The sequence below is a fragment of the Bubalus kerabau genome, chromosome 13 (assembly GCF_029407905.1).
Source record: "Bubalus kerabau isolate K-KA32 ecotype Philippines breed swamp buffalo chromosome 13, PCC_UOA_SB_1v2, whole genome shotgun sequence".
NCBI classification, from domain to species: Eukaryota; Metazoa; Chordata; class Mammalia; order Artiodactyla; family Bovidae; genus Bubalus; species Bubalus kerabau.
Window position 1 is genome coordinate 64,156,151 of NC_073636.1, and position 14,571 is coordinate 64,170,721.

General features: G+C 39.9%; 1 protein-coding gene across 10 annotated transcripts in view; it reads left to right on the forward strand.

Annotated features, from left to right (window-relative positions):
* ASIP (agouti signaling protein) overlaps positions 1-14,571 on the forward strand; it is a 91,321-nt gene that overhangs the window by 15,536 nt on the left and 61,214 nt on the right. For 4 of the 10 annotated variants that reach the window (XR_008701632.1, XR_008701633.1, XM_055544806.1 and 1 more), the window contains exons 3-4: positions 221-394; positions 1,440-1,527. The gene's annotated coding sequence lies outside the window, so the exon portion shown is untranslated. Of the gene's footprint in view, positions 1-220; positions 395-1,439; positions 1,528-14,233; positions 14,396-14,571 lie in introns of all 10 variants that reach the window. The other 6 variants (XR_008701637.1, XR_008701634.1, XR_008701638.1 and 3 more) reach the window with 3 other exon arrangements.

Sequence of the window (14,571 nt, forward strand, 5' to 3'; positions counted from 1 at the left end):
CTACAGCATCTTGACAACCTATTTAAACCAACTTGCATGAACTGGCAACAAAGTATCCATTCTCTGACAGGCTGAGTCATTGAGCTTCTGCCGAAGTTGGAATCTTTAGCTGAAACATTTAAGAACCAGGGGGTCCCTGAGAGGTATGTGATAAATTCCATTCAGATATTGAGATTGATTTCTTTCCTCTTTCTGTCTTTCTTTTTTTTTTTTTTTTCAGTCACATTCAAAGAGCTAACAAGTTGTTTTCACCTTATGAAGCAAGATGAGAAGAACATTGCTTCCTTTATTCTTGAGTGGGTCTCTGCCAAAAGAGTGCTAACAGCATCTGAGTAATTAAGAGTAGCATCTGAGTTATCTGAGAGCACTTTGTACATGTGACATTTACTGAAAGGTAAATGGTGCTGCAAATACTTCAGCAAAATCCAATTACAGGCCTCCAAGTCCATTATAATTTACTGCTCCCACAGTTTACCCTGTAAACTCCCACACTGTTTACACTGTATACTATATAGGCAGCCCCTCTGCTTTGAAATGCTTCTAAGAAACTATGATGTTGCAAATTTGTTCAACTGACAGCTGAATGTACACATAGCTCCATCTGAGAGGGAAAGGCCTCTCAGTGTAAGGACTGAATTTTATCTCATGGCATCTGAGCAGCCTCGATGGCCTGACAGCTTTGTTGTGCTATATGGGTTAACAATTGGGTCATGAGATAATTCACAAAACTCTCCAGCAGTCCAGGCTCTGCCAGGGTTAACTCTTGCTGTGGGGCTGGGATGAGGAAAAGCAGATCTTCTCAAGCTGCAGCTGCAGTTGACTTCTCCTTCACCCCATACCTGAGCTCCTGCTCCCTGGAAGAGAAACCCGAGTAACGACAACCGTAGCTGCAGAGAGGGGTTCCTCTTGGTAGTGGCTGATTCTGACTTCAGAGCTGTGGGCATTGAGCTAGAGAGCAGTACAGAGGGAGGGCCAGGAAGTAAGTGACGCCGGGAAATGGGAAACTCAGGGGAGAAAGGACTTGACTTTCTTCCCCTCACAAAGATGTGCTTTGCAATTTTCGTCTTTTCATCTGGACTGGTGAGTTTCAAAATTTTTAGTCTTTAGACAACTTGAGCTAGACAAAAGTCTCACCCATTTACTAGATTGAACAAGCCAGCAAACAAACAAACAAAAAAACCACTTTGCAGGTGTGTTTGCTGAATCCCTGTGATTATTTGTAGGTCCCTTTAAACATATTTGTTTTGATGCTTTTAAGTTTTGATTGAAATCCACAGCGGAAAATATGTTTTAAAAGGGGGAAAAAAATCAACACACTTCTGTGCCTTGCATTTTGACTCAGCCCACAGAACGGTTGGAAGAATCTCTGCAGACCCACTGTAGATCCCCGGATTCCACTTGGAGAACCATTAATCTAAAAAAACACATCTTGATTTCAGAACCCGTCTTTTGATCTGGAATTATCTGTTACTGACCACAGACAGCTGCTACTGACAATTCCTGGGACAGGGCCCTGTTGAGTGAGAGGTAAGCCCAGTGTGGGAAGAAGAAATCTCTTTCTCTTTGTCAACGAGTGTTTCGGTACAGAGCCATATCTGTGCTTAATAGGAGATCTATGAGCTCAATTTCTTTTCCTTTTCTTCCTCTTCTTTTTCTTTCCTTTCCCTTTCTTCCTCCTCCTCATTTCCGTCTACTTTTTTGTTTCTTCTGTAGTGAAAAAATTCACCAAGCCCTCGGTGCCTAGATGATTTTTTTTCCCGGTACATTCCACTGATTGGAGTTTCCTAATTACAGTTTCTTACTTGGGTGCAGAATCTTCCTATATTTGAGCACCTAAATTTTTGTAAAAGCAGTTGGCCACTGCCCATGCTTTGTAAACAGGTAGCTGAGATAGTACCAGAGAAGAGAAGGCTACAGGTTTGTGCCTGTCCCTGTATCAAAGTGTGGCACTCTATTGAGATACGTGTAGGGGAAGAACATTCCGGGAGGGAGCAGCCATGTTGCAGTGAACCGGCAACACCAATAATGTAAAGAACAACCCCAGGAAGAAATGCAGCCAACCTGGAAGCTTGAAGTTACAGTGGTTTATTTGGTCAACCTGCTCTGAAAATAAAGGAAAAGATTCTCATGTTGAAGGTAGGGCATGTGCCTGCATTTTCTCTGCTTAAGGCACAGGGATCTCATTAGGGTCGGGACACGAACACTGATGGCTTCATTTGGGCACAACTCTCAGCAGGAAAGCCCCATACAAAGGTAATTACAAGGAATTGGGGGGTGGGTGGGCATTACAGCCTTTTGATTTGGTCTCTCAAATATCCTGTCAGACAGATGTAGAAAGGAGATCAATCTTTACCTCAAAAGAAGTAAATTGTAGGTTGAAGTGTTTGGTTTCAGTCTCTATCAGGTTGAGGCTTTGAAAAACAGATCTGTGGGTCTAGGAAACAACATACAGGATTCAGTTTCTTTGGAGTTCTGTGAGTATTCAAGGATATAAAGAAATGTATAACTCAATTTGAGACAATTGTTTTTAATTGGCAGTTTTACTCTCAAGTACGGTAAACCCGTTTTGTGTAAGTGGCTCGGGGTTGAAATACAGTCTGGGAAAAGGGCTGTTTCTGGTTCTTCAAGACAGTCTGAAGGCATCTAAAAAGTTAAAATAACATGAAACTTGCCATCTTTCTGTTACACCGCAAATGTTTTTCTCTTCCAAGCGCTTCTGCATATGGGTAAGCATTCCAGCAAAGATGCAGTTACAGTCCAGCATGGGAAAGCAAAGGAGCCTAGTGTTCAGAGTTCAATGAAAGAGCCAGGATGCTAGTCAAAAAGAGAGAAGGTTCTTATAGAAGCAAAACAGAAAATAGAAATCAAAAAGATCACATGTCAGTGTGTGTGTTGGGGTTGGGAGGAAGGTGGATGGTAGCAGAGTGTAATCTTTGATTGAGATAAGAAAGAATATGGCTCAGGGAAAATGTACACGAAGAAATAGACTGTGGCTTGAGAGAAAACTGACTTCAGTTGGGTAGGGAAGATTTATTCAGGTTTTGGTGAGGAAATTGGAAAGAACTGTAAAGCTAAAGTCTGTATCCAATTTAAATACCTGTGCAGCTGGGTCTGGGGGCCAAAGTAGTCCCTAGAGCCCCAAGAGGTCTGCATTTTACTCATAGGGCAGCTCTCTTGAGGAAAAAGAAGGGGGTTGTTGCAGTGGGGGAGAGTTCTTAAAGTCCTTCTGATAGCCTCCACAAAATTAGGACACAGCCATAAATTGCCTGCTAGACAACCACCAGTTCTGTCTCCATCTGTTCCCCAAGCCTGTGCTTACAGATTCTTTATATTCAGGTGTTTTTAAGAAGAATCAGCTTGGAACAAAAGTACTAAATTCGAAACATTCTAAACCACAATTTAAATCTTATTTAAAAGATGAAAAGATGAAAAGTGTGACTTTTTTCATTTGTTTAGAAATAGTCCTTTCTGACTGGATCCCATCCAGTATATGTTTCACTCTTTCCTTGGTTTGTTCCTCTCTCAAGTGCCATCAGCCCTCATTCAATACAGTCAGTGATTGGACTTTCAGAGGGATAAAAGTGGTTATTTAAAATTGCCTCCTTATGTCCTATAGTTGCACCCTTTGACATTCCCTTCCAGAGAAGTGATGTCATCCCCATCCATAGCACCACTGTAAGTTAGGGACACAGAGGAAAAAAATCACTAGACCCTAGTGAAGTTACACTGATTGGAGCTTCGGGGTGGTCAAGTGGCCTGATTCTCGGGAGGCCCTGGTGCACAAAGATCGGGAGCAGGAACTAGGAGACCGGTTTCTAATCCTGCATCTGCTTCTCACAGTCTGTGGGGCTTTAATCTCCTCGCTGACTTGCTCAGGGCTGCCATCTTCCTGTGCATCAAAGGAGAAGACAAGTCTAGCGTCTCCTACTTGTGAATGAGACGACAAGCACCGGCCTTTGCTGGGTGACAGGGAGCCAGGTCAAAGAGAGAAAGCTGTGACAGCTGCCTTTTTCACTTGATGGCCTAATTTTTAAAATCTTGATCTCCCTCTTCCCTGGGATCCTGAATGGTCTGGACACAGACCACAATATTTTAAATTTTTATTTGACATTTGTCTGTTTCTATTAAACAAAAATGTCTACAGCTTGATGAATTTTCACCACATGAGCACACCCAGGAAAACTGAACCTAGATCCAGAAACAGAACATTACCAGTACCCAGAACCCCCTCGTGCCCTCTTTAAGTCTCTTTCTTCCCAAGGGTAACCACTAACCTGACGTCTAACACCATAATTAAGTTTTGCCTGTTGGTGGTGGTGGGCAGGGGTGGTGGTGGTAGTGGGGGTGGAGGGGGTGGTATGTACTTTGATGTGTGACTTCTTTTGCTTTGTACGATTTAGTTATTGCTATTGCATGTAGTAATATTTGGGATTTTGTTTTTTGACTGCACCACGCAGCTTGTGGGATCTTAGTTCCCCAGTCAGGGATCCAACCCTGTGACCCCTGCATTGGAAGGGTAGAGTCCTAACCACTGCACCTCCAGGGAATTTCTGCATGTAGTAATATTTTATTTGCATTGCTATATGGTATTTCACGAATTTATATACCACAATTTATTTATTAATTGCCTTATTAATGGGCATTTGGATTGTTTCCAGTTGGGGACTATTATGAACAGTTCTATTAGGAACATTTGTGAACAATTTTTTGCTGGACATATGAATGCAATTCTATTGGGTATATCTAGAAATGGAAGTGCTGAATTGTAAGACATGTGAGTTCTGCTTTAACAGATACTGCCCGTTTTCCAAATTAGTTGTATCATTTTACACTTCTACCAGCCGTGTCTGAGGTTTCTGGGTTTTTTTTAACATCCTCATGGCTCAGACGGTAAAAATGTGCCTGCTAATGTGGGAGACCCAGGTTTGATCCTTGGGTCAGGAAGATTCCCTGGAGTAAGAAATGACAACCCACTCCAGTATTCTTGCCTGAAGAATTCCATGGACGGAGGAGCCTGGCAGGCTACAGTCCATGGCATCGCAGTCAGACACTACTGAATGACTAACACTTTCACTTTCAGTTTTCATCAATACTTCGTATTGTCTGTCTTTTATATTTAACTATTTTGGTGAGAGAATAGTGGAATACCTTCCTATTTTAATTTATATTTCCTTGATACTAATGAAGTTGAGCACCTTTTATCATTCATTGGCCATTTGGATATCCCGTTTTGTGAAATACCTTTCGTATCTTGACCCTATTCTGTTGGGTTGTCTGATACTTTTATTTGTCTATATTCTTTAACTGTAGACATTGGTTGTGTACAAGTTTCAAATATCATTTCCCAAATGCTGTCTAAGCATATTGGACCCTGAGGCAAAGGGAAAATCAGTAGATACCTATCTTGATTTAAAATTATGACATTTTATTCATCATGGATTTTAAAAAACTAATTTTGATTTTTAAAAATACTGCAAATATCTTGTTTTGATTACTGAGGGTTTTTTTTTTTTTTTTGATGCCCCTTTAAAAATTTGTGTCCAAGCTTAATGCTTTACTAGACCTTCACCTGAGGCTTCAACTTGCCTCACCCTAGGCCTGGCTCTTATTCCATTCTGTGGCTTGCATTGTCACTGTCTTTATTGTGTTATTTGTTGAAAAGGAGTTCCTAATTTAAATTTAAATTGATTAAATTATTCAAGATTTTCTTTCATGGTTAGCATCTTTTTTAAAAATTTTGTTTAAAAATTTTTTTCCTACCTAAAATCATAAAAATATTCTCCTAAAATATTGTTTTGAATAATGCTGTTCAATAGAACTTTCTGCAGTGATAGAACTATTCTCCAGCTATGCTGTTCAATAAGGCAGCCAATATGATGCAGGTATTGAGCACTTGAAATGTGGCCAGTATTTCTGATGTATTGAATTTTAAATTTTTTTTACTTTTAATCATTTTATTAAATATGAATAGTTGCAATATAATCTGAAAACATCATCCACCTAGAATTGATTTCAGGGTATGCTGTAGGGTCATATTTCCTTTTTTTTCTTCCATATGGATAGCCAATTGACCCAATATTGTGTACTGAAAAGACTATTAATTCCTTTTATAGTTAGACAATTTTCTATGAGTCTGGTTAATCTGGTTCTGGAATGTCCATTTTTTAAATTTATCTCTTAAAATCTGTCTTTGTGCCAATTCCATGCTGTTTCAAATACTGTAGCTACTATAATGAACTTAATACATAATAGAATAAGTTTTTCATATTTTTGGTCTTCCGCAAGATTATCTTGACTATTCTTGAACGTCTGTTCTGCATTTCCACATAGATGGACGGAGGAGCCTGGTAGGCTGCAGTCCATGGGGTCGCTAGGAGTCGGACACGACTGACCGACTTCACTTTCACTTTTCACTTTCATGCATTGGAGAAGGCAATGGCAACCCACTCCAGTGTTCTTGCCTGGAGAATCCCAGGGACGGGGGAGCCTGGTGGGCTGCCATCTATGGGGACACACAGAGTCGGACACAATTGAAGTGACTTAGCAGCAGCAGCTGACATAATGATTTGACAGCACAGTGATCTGACATGTAAATACATTACAAAATGATCACTGTGATAGGTCTAATAACCATCTGTCACCATACAAAGTTATTATAGTATTATTGATTATATTTCTTATGCTTTATATTACATCTTTCATGCATGCATGCTAAGTTGCTTTAGCTGTCTCCAAATCTTTGCAACCCTGTGGACTGTAGCCTGCCAGGCTCCTCTGTCCATGGGATTCTCAAGGCAAGAATACTGGAGTGGGCTGCCATGCCCTCCTCCAGGGAAGCTGCCTGAGCCAGGGATTGAACCCACGTCTCTTATGTCTCCTACACTGGCAGGCAGCTTCCTTACCACTGGTGTCATATTACTGGGAAGCCCATATTATATCTTGTGGTTTATTTATTTTATAACTGGAAGTTAGTGTCTCTTAATCTCTTTCATCTATTTCACCAACCGCCCTAACAGTCTCCCCTATGGTAATAACCAGTTTGTTCTCTGTATCCATGTCTGTTTCTGTTTTCTTATTTTTTATACAATTTTATTTATTTTTGGCTGTGCTGGGTCTTTGTTGCTGCGTGGGCTTGCCTCTAGTTGCAGCGAGCAGAAACTACTCTCTAGTTTTGGTGCACAGGCTTCTCACTGGAGTGTATTCTCCTTTGTTGTTGTTGTTTTGTTTTTTTTTAATTTATTTATTTTTAATTAGAGGATAATTGCTTTGCAATGTTGTTTTGCTTTCTGCCATACATCAACATTAATCAGCCATAAGTATATATTTGTTCCCTGCCTCTTAAACCTCCCTCTCATTGTAGAGGCCTAACTCTAGAGCACAGGCTCAATAGTTGTGGCACATAGGCTGAGTTGCTCCATGGCATGTGGGATTTTCCTAGACCAGGGATTGAACCCTTGTCTCCTGCATTAGCAGGCAGATTCTTTACCACTAAATCACCAGGGAAGCCCTTGTTTTGTTTTTTCGATTCCACTTGTAAGTGAAAATATATGGTATTTGTCTTTTTTTGTCTGACTTATTTCACTTACAATAATACCCTCCCTGTTGTGGCAGATGGTAAGATTTCATTCTTGTTTATAGCTGAGTGATATTCCATTGTGTATATATACCATATGGTCTTTATCCATTCATAAATCAATGAATATTTAGATTGCTTCTATATCTTGGCTGTTGTAAATAATGCTACAGTGAATATTATTGTTCATTAAACATATATTGTTCATATACATTTTGAATTAGTGGTTTTGTTTTCTTTTTTTCACCCAGAAGTGGAATTGCTAGATCATATGGTAGTTCTATTTTTAATTTTTTGAAGGACCTTGATACTGTTTTCCATAGTGACTGTACCAATTTATATTCCCACTTAGCAGTGCACCAAGGTTCTCTTTTCTCCATATCCTTACCAATCATTATTTGCTGTCTTTTTGATGGCAGTGATTCTGACAGGTGTGAGGTGTATCTCACTGTGGTTGTGATTTCCATTTCCTTGATGATTAGTGATTTTGAGCATCTTTTCCTGTATCTGTTGGCCATCTGTATGTCTTTCTTGGAGAAGTGTCTACTCAGGTCCTCTGACCATTTTTTATTTTATTTTACTTGTATATATTTTTATTTTGGCTGAGCTGAGTCTTTGTTTCAGTGCATGAGCTTTCTCCAATTGCACCTCACAGGGACTTCTCTGGTTGCAGTGCGCAGCCTTCTCTTGTTACAGAGCGTGGACTCTAGAGTGCACAGGTTCAGTAGTTGCAATGCATGGGCTTAGTTGCCCCATGGCATGTGGGATTTTAGTTCCTCAACCAGAGATTGAACCCATATCCCCTGCATTGGAAGGTGAATTCTTAACCACTGGACCACTAGGGTCCTCTGAGGACCCAGGTCCTCTGATTAGTATTATTATTTTTTTAATAATTGGGTTGTTGGGTTTTTTTATATTGTGTGGTTTGAGTTCTTTGTATACTTTGAATATTAACCCCTTATCAGATATACTGTTTGCAAATATCTTATCCCATTTAGTAGGCAGCCTTTTTTGCTTTGTTGATAGCTTCCTTTGCTGTACAAAGAAAAAGTCTTTTCAGTTTGATGTAGTCTGATTTGTTTATTTTTGCTTTTGTTCTCCTTGCCTGAGGAAAGTGAAAGTGTTAGTCATTCAGTCCTGTCCAACTCTTTTGCGAGCTCATGGACTGTAGCCCGCCAGGCTCCCCTGTCCATGGAATTCTCCAGGGAAGAATACTGGACTGGGTAGCCATTCCCTTCTCTAGGGGATATTCCTGACCCAGAGAACAAACATGGGTCTCCCACATTAGCAGGCAGATTTTTTACCGTCTGAGCCACCAGGAAATCCCCATTGCATGAGGAGGCAGATCCAAAAATTAATCTTACTAAGTTCAGTGTCAAAGAGTTCATCATCTGTGTTTTCTTTTAGGAATTTTGTGGTTTCAGCTAAGTCTTTAATCCATTTTGACTTTATTTTTGTATATGGTATAAGAAAATGATCCAGTTTGATTCATTTGCATACAACTATCTTGTTTTCCAATATCACTTATTGTAGAAGCTCTCTTTTCCCCCATTGTATACCCTTGCCTTCTTTCAGTTCAGTTCAGTTCACTTCAGTCACTCAGTTGTGTCCGACTGTTTGCCACCCCATGGACTACAGCATGCCAGGCCTGCCTGTCCCTCACCAACTCCTGGAGTTTACCCAAACTCATGTCCATTGAGTCACTGATGCTATACAACCATCTCATCCTCTGTCGTCCCCTTCTCCTCCCACCTTCAATCTTTCCCAGCATCAGGGTCTTTTCCAATGAGTCAGTTTTTTTTTTTTTCACATCAGGTGACCAATGTATTGGAGTTTCAGCTTCAACATCAGTCCTTCCAATGAATACTCAGGACTGATCTCCTTTAAGATTGACTGGTTTGATCTCCTTGCAGTCCAAGGGACTCTCAAGAATCTTCTCCAACACCACAGTTCAAAAACATCAATTCTTCAGTGCTCAGCTTTCTTCATAGTCCAACTCTCACATCCATACGTGACTACTGGAAAAACTATAGCCTTGACTAGATGGACATTTGTTGGCAAAGTAATGTCTCTGCTTTTTAATATGTTGTCTAGGTTGGTTATAACTTTCCTTCCAAGGAGTAAGCGTCTTTTAACTTCATGGCTGCAGTCACCATCTGTAGTGATTTTGGAGCCCCCAAAAATAAAGTCAGCACTGTTTCCACTGTTTCCCTCTCTATTTCCCATGAAGTGATGGGACCAGATGCCATGATCTTCGTTTTCTGAATGTTGAGCTTTAAGCCAGCTTCTTCACTCTCCTCTTTCACTTTCATCAAGAGGCTTTTTAGTTCTTCTTCGCTTTCTGCCATAAGAGTGGTATCATCTGCATATCTGAGGGTATTGCTATTTCTCCCAGCAATCTTGATTCCAGCTTGTGCTTCTTCCAGCCCAGTGTTTCTCATGATGTACTCTGCATATAAGTTAAAAAAACAGGGTGACAATATACAGCCTTGACGTACTCCTTTTCCTATTTGGAACCAGTCTGTTGTTCCATGTCCAGTTCTAACTGATGCTTCCTGACCTACATACAGATTTCTCAAGAGGCAGGTCAGGTGGTCTGGTATGCCCATCTCTTTAAGAATTTTTCACAGTGATCCACACAGTCAAAGGCTTTGGCATAGTCAATAAAGCAGAAATAGATGTTTTTCTGGAACTCTCTTCCTTTTTCAATGATCCAGCAGATGTTGGCAATTTGATCTCTGGTTCCTCTGCCTTTTCTAAAACCAGCTTGAACATCTGGAAGTTCACAGTTCACGTATTGTTGAAGCCTGGCTTGGAGAATTTTGAGCATTACTTTACTAGCATGTGAGATGAGTGCAATTGTGCAGTAGTTTGAGCATTCTTTGGCATTGTCTTTCTTTGAGATTGGAATGAAAACTGACCTTTTCCAGTCCTGTGGCCACTGCTGAGTTTGCCAAAGTTGCTGGCATATTGAGTGCAGCACTTTCACAGCATCATCTCCAAATTTTCAAAATGCTTCCTTTTGATGGGAAAATATTTTAATTTTCTTGAAGTCCAATATTTCACTTTTTACTTTAATGGTTAGTATATGTTATGTTATGCCTAAAAAAGCTTTGCCTATTCCATGGTTGCAAAAATTTTCTTCTAGAAGCTTTATGGTTCTAGCTTTTACATTTAAGTTTGTGATCCATCTTTAATTAATTTTTGTGTATGGAGTGCAGTAGGGATTAGAATTATCATTCCACAGATCTGTCCAGTTTCAGCATAATTTGATTTTCCTTTCCTCAGTGATCTTACTTGGTTAATAATCCATTGACTGTATAAGTCTGGGTCTGTTTATGGACTCGATTCTGGTTATTAATTGATCTAGAATACAATAAAAGTAAGTCTGATGTAACTTTATGGTAAATATAGAACTCAGGAATTTACATAAATACTCTAACTTTGTTATCCTCTTTTCAAAATTGTTTTGGTTGTTCTAGGTCCTAGATCCTTTGAATTTTCATATAAATCTTAGACCCACTTTGTTACTTTCTTTAAAAGTCTGCTGAAGTTTAGAGATAATTTGAGGTTCCATATATTTTCTACCTCCAGAGAAGACTTACTTTTTTTGTCAAGCAGATAGCCTATGGGATGAATACCTCTATCTAGTAAATGTCTAAGAAATTCAAAGCTGGGTCTCAGTCCTTCTGAGGACTGGTCTATTTCCAGTTCATCCTATTCCAAGTGCGAAGTGCTTCTTGGTCCCAATTAGAAGCCTGGGTGTTTTCAGGGCCCTTCCTCCTTTTCCGGTTCTATACTATAATTTTTTTCTTACCATTCATGACTGGGAAATTGCTGAAAGCTCTTTTCAGCTTCTCAGTGCTGCTTTTGTTTTCAGAGACAGTAATTATCTGCAGGGTAAAGTTTCCCCAAACATCAGACTCACTATTTTGGGCTTTTATTTTCTTTCAGATCTTAAATCAGCAAATTCTCACTGTTTTGGTAGCTTTCCAGTGCCTTCAAATTGGTGTTTTAAAAGTAATGATTTGTCCAGCTTTTCTAATTGTTCTCAGCAAGAGGTTTGTCTGTAACAGCCTAGTTAGTCAGTCATTGCCACAAATGGAACTCTCTGACAATTTTTTTTTTAATATAAGTTAATTAAAATTAACTTTGTTTTGGAAAATATTTTCAGACTTTCCTAATGATTATGGAGATAATTGACAATTATCTAGAGGGGTGGAAATTGTTAGCATGGAAGTTTGCTTCAGCATTTTAGTTGGGGGGGGTGGAGGTATACCATAGACCTCATACCAGAATAAGGGAGGCTGCAAACAGAATGTGATGTTTGGAACTGCTCACCAAGGTTACTTGGTATGCCTTATAAATTTTCCACTTCCCAATTTCCACCCAAAATTGAGAGGTTAGAGATAATATCACTTTGCTTCCTACCTTCATCCAGTCCCACTGAAGCAGAGTGGTATTACCCCTTCAACATTTTCCCATTACTGAGCTGTAGCAGGGCCTCCCAGGTGGTGCCAGTAGTAAAGAAGCCGCCTGCCAATGCAGGAGACATAAGAGACACAGGTTTGGGTTTGATCCCTGGGTCGGGAAGATCCCCTGGAGGAAGGCATGACAACCCACCCCGGTATTCTTGCCTGGAGAATCCCATGAACAAAGGACCCTGGCAGGCTACAGTCCACTGGGTCGCAAAGAGTCAGACACAGCTGAAGTGACTTAGCATGCATGCATGAGCTGTAGCAATATGTGAGTTTAATAGCTGGATAATACGGGTGAGCATTCCTCCAACTGCTTTTAGATGTTGGTAGTGGAATCTGCTCACTCTAACTTAATCCCTGGTACTTCTCACTATGCTGTCATTTAACAGGGGAAATCACGTTGGTGGAGGTGAAAGCAGCATGAGGAAAGGAGAATGTGCCCAATTCAACAATTTTAATTTAAGCCTCTGAAGTTTCTCAAATCAAATGTAAGCATAGCTAGAAACCTATGGCTCTTGTACACAGGTGTACACATATCAGCAGCTATTTAGACCTCCATACACACACTCCCAAGTACATACATATTACACACTCAAATTGTATATAGACATAGACTAATAGCTCCTGTGGAACAGGTACTGTGAGAACAGGAAGTTTAACCTCAGGCTAAACTAGATAATACCATATAATCCACTGGATACTATGTGGAAAGAGGTGACTCAAATGACCCTCTTGCCTTCTTTTCTTTAATAGTTATTAGAAAATATTAGCTATATTCCATATGTTGTACAATATATTCTTAAAGCTTACTTATTTTTTCCACTTACTTGAATGCTTTATTATTTTTATTCATTTATTTTTAATTGGAGGATAATTGCTATACAGTATTGTGTTGGTTTCTGCCATACAGCAGCATGAATCAGTCATAGGTATACATACGTCCCCTCCCTCTTGAATTTCCCTCCCACCTCCCACCCCACCCCACCCCTCTAGGTTGTCACAGATCACCCAGTTTGAACTCTGCATCATACAGCAAATTCCTGCTTGCTATCTGTTTTACATATGGCAATGTATATGTTTTAATGTTTCTCTCTCAATTCATCCCACCCTCTCCTTCTCTCACTGTGTCCACAAGTCTGTTCTGTATGTCGGTGTCTCCATTGCTGCCCTTCAGATAGGTTCCTCAGTACCATCTTTCTAGATTCCATATATATGCATTAATATATGATATTTGTTTTTCTCTTTCTGACTTAACTTCATTCTGTACAGTAGGCTCTAGATTCATCCAGTTTGTACCTCTTACCTCTATAGTACTCCCTCCCCCTGTAGTATCCCTCCCCCTTCCTACAAAAATCACTAGTTTGTTCTCTATCTGTGTGTCAGTTTCTTTTTTGTTATGTTCACTAATTTATTTTTTTTAGATTCCACATATAAGTGATATCATACAGTATTTGTTTGTCTTTCTTTATCTGACTTAATTCACTTAACAGAATACCCTCCAATCCATCCATGTTGTTGCAAATGACAAAACTTAATTCTTTTTTGTGGCTGAGTAGCATTCCATTTGTGTATATATACACCACATCTTCCTTATCCATTCATCTGTTGCTGATGTATGCTTAGGTTGCTTCCTTATCTTGGCAGTTTTACATAATGCTGCACTGGAGAAGGCGATGGCACCCCACTCCAGTACTCTTGCTGGAAAATCCCATGGATGGGGGAGCCTGGTTGGCTGCGGTCCATGGGGTCGCAAAGAGTCGGACACGACTGAGCGACTTCACTTTCACTTTTCACTTTTCATGCATTGGAGAAGGAAATGGCAACCCACTCCAGTGTTCTTGCCTGGAGAATCCCAGGAATGGAGGAGCCTGGTGGGCTGCCGTTTATGGGGTCACACAGAGTCGGACACGACTGAAGTGACTTAGCAGTAGCAGCAGCCCTGGGGTGCATGTATCTTTTCAAACTAGGTTGTTGTTGTTGTTTCAGATATACACCCAGGGGTGGAATTGCTAAGTCATATGGTAGTTCTGTTTATAGTTTTTTGAGAAATCTCCATACTGTTTTCCACAGTGGCTGTAACAATTTACATTCCCGCCAACAGTTTACAAGGGTTCCCTTACTTTATGTACTCATTAACATTTGTTATTTGTGTTTTTTCTTTTCCACTATGATTTATTATAAGATATTGAATACAGTTTCTTGTGCTATACCTCTTGCCCTCTTGAGGAAGGACAGGATCAAGAAGCAAGAGCTAACTTTGGCTGATGCTTGATATGTGCCATATGGTGCTAGGACATCTTGTATATATTATCACATTCAATCCTCATGTGATCCTACAGAATAGGTAAGTTATCCCCATTTTTAATTTGAGGCCCTCAAGGGCCCTAACAAAGATCAAATAGCCAGTGCATTTGCAGAGCCAAGATTCAAATCTAATTTTATTTGGCCTATCCCCTGAAAGTATGAAAAAGAGGCAGAATTTATTTAAATAATTAGAGTCTGCAATAGAGTTTCTAAATA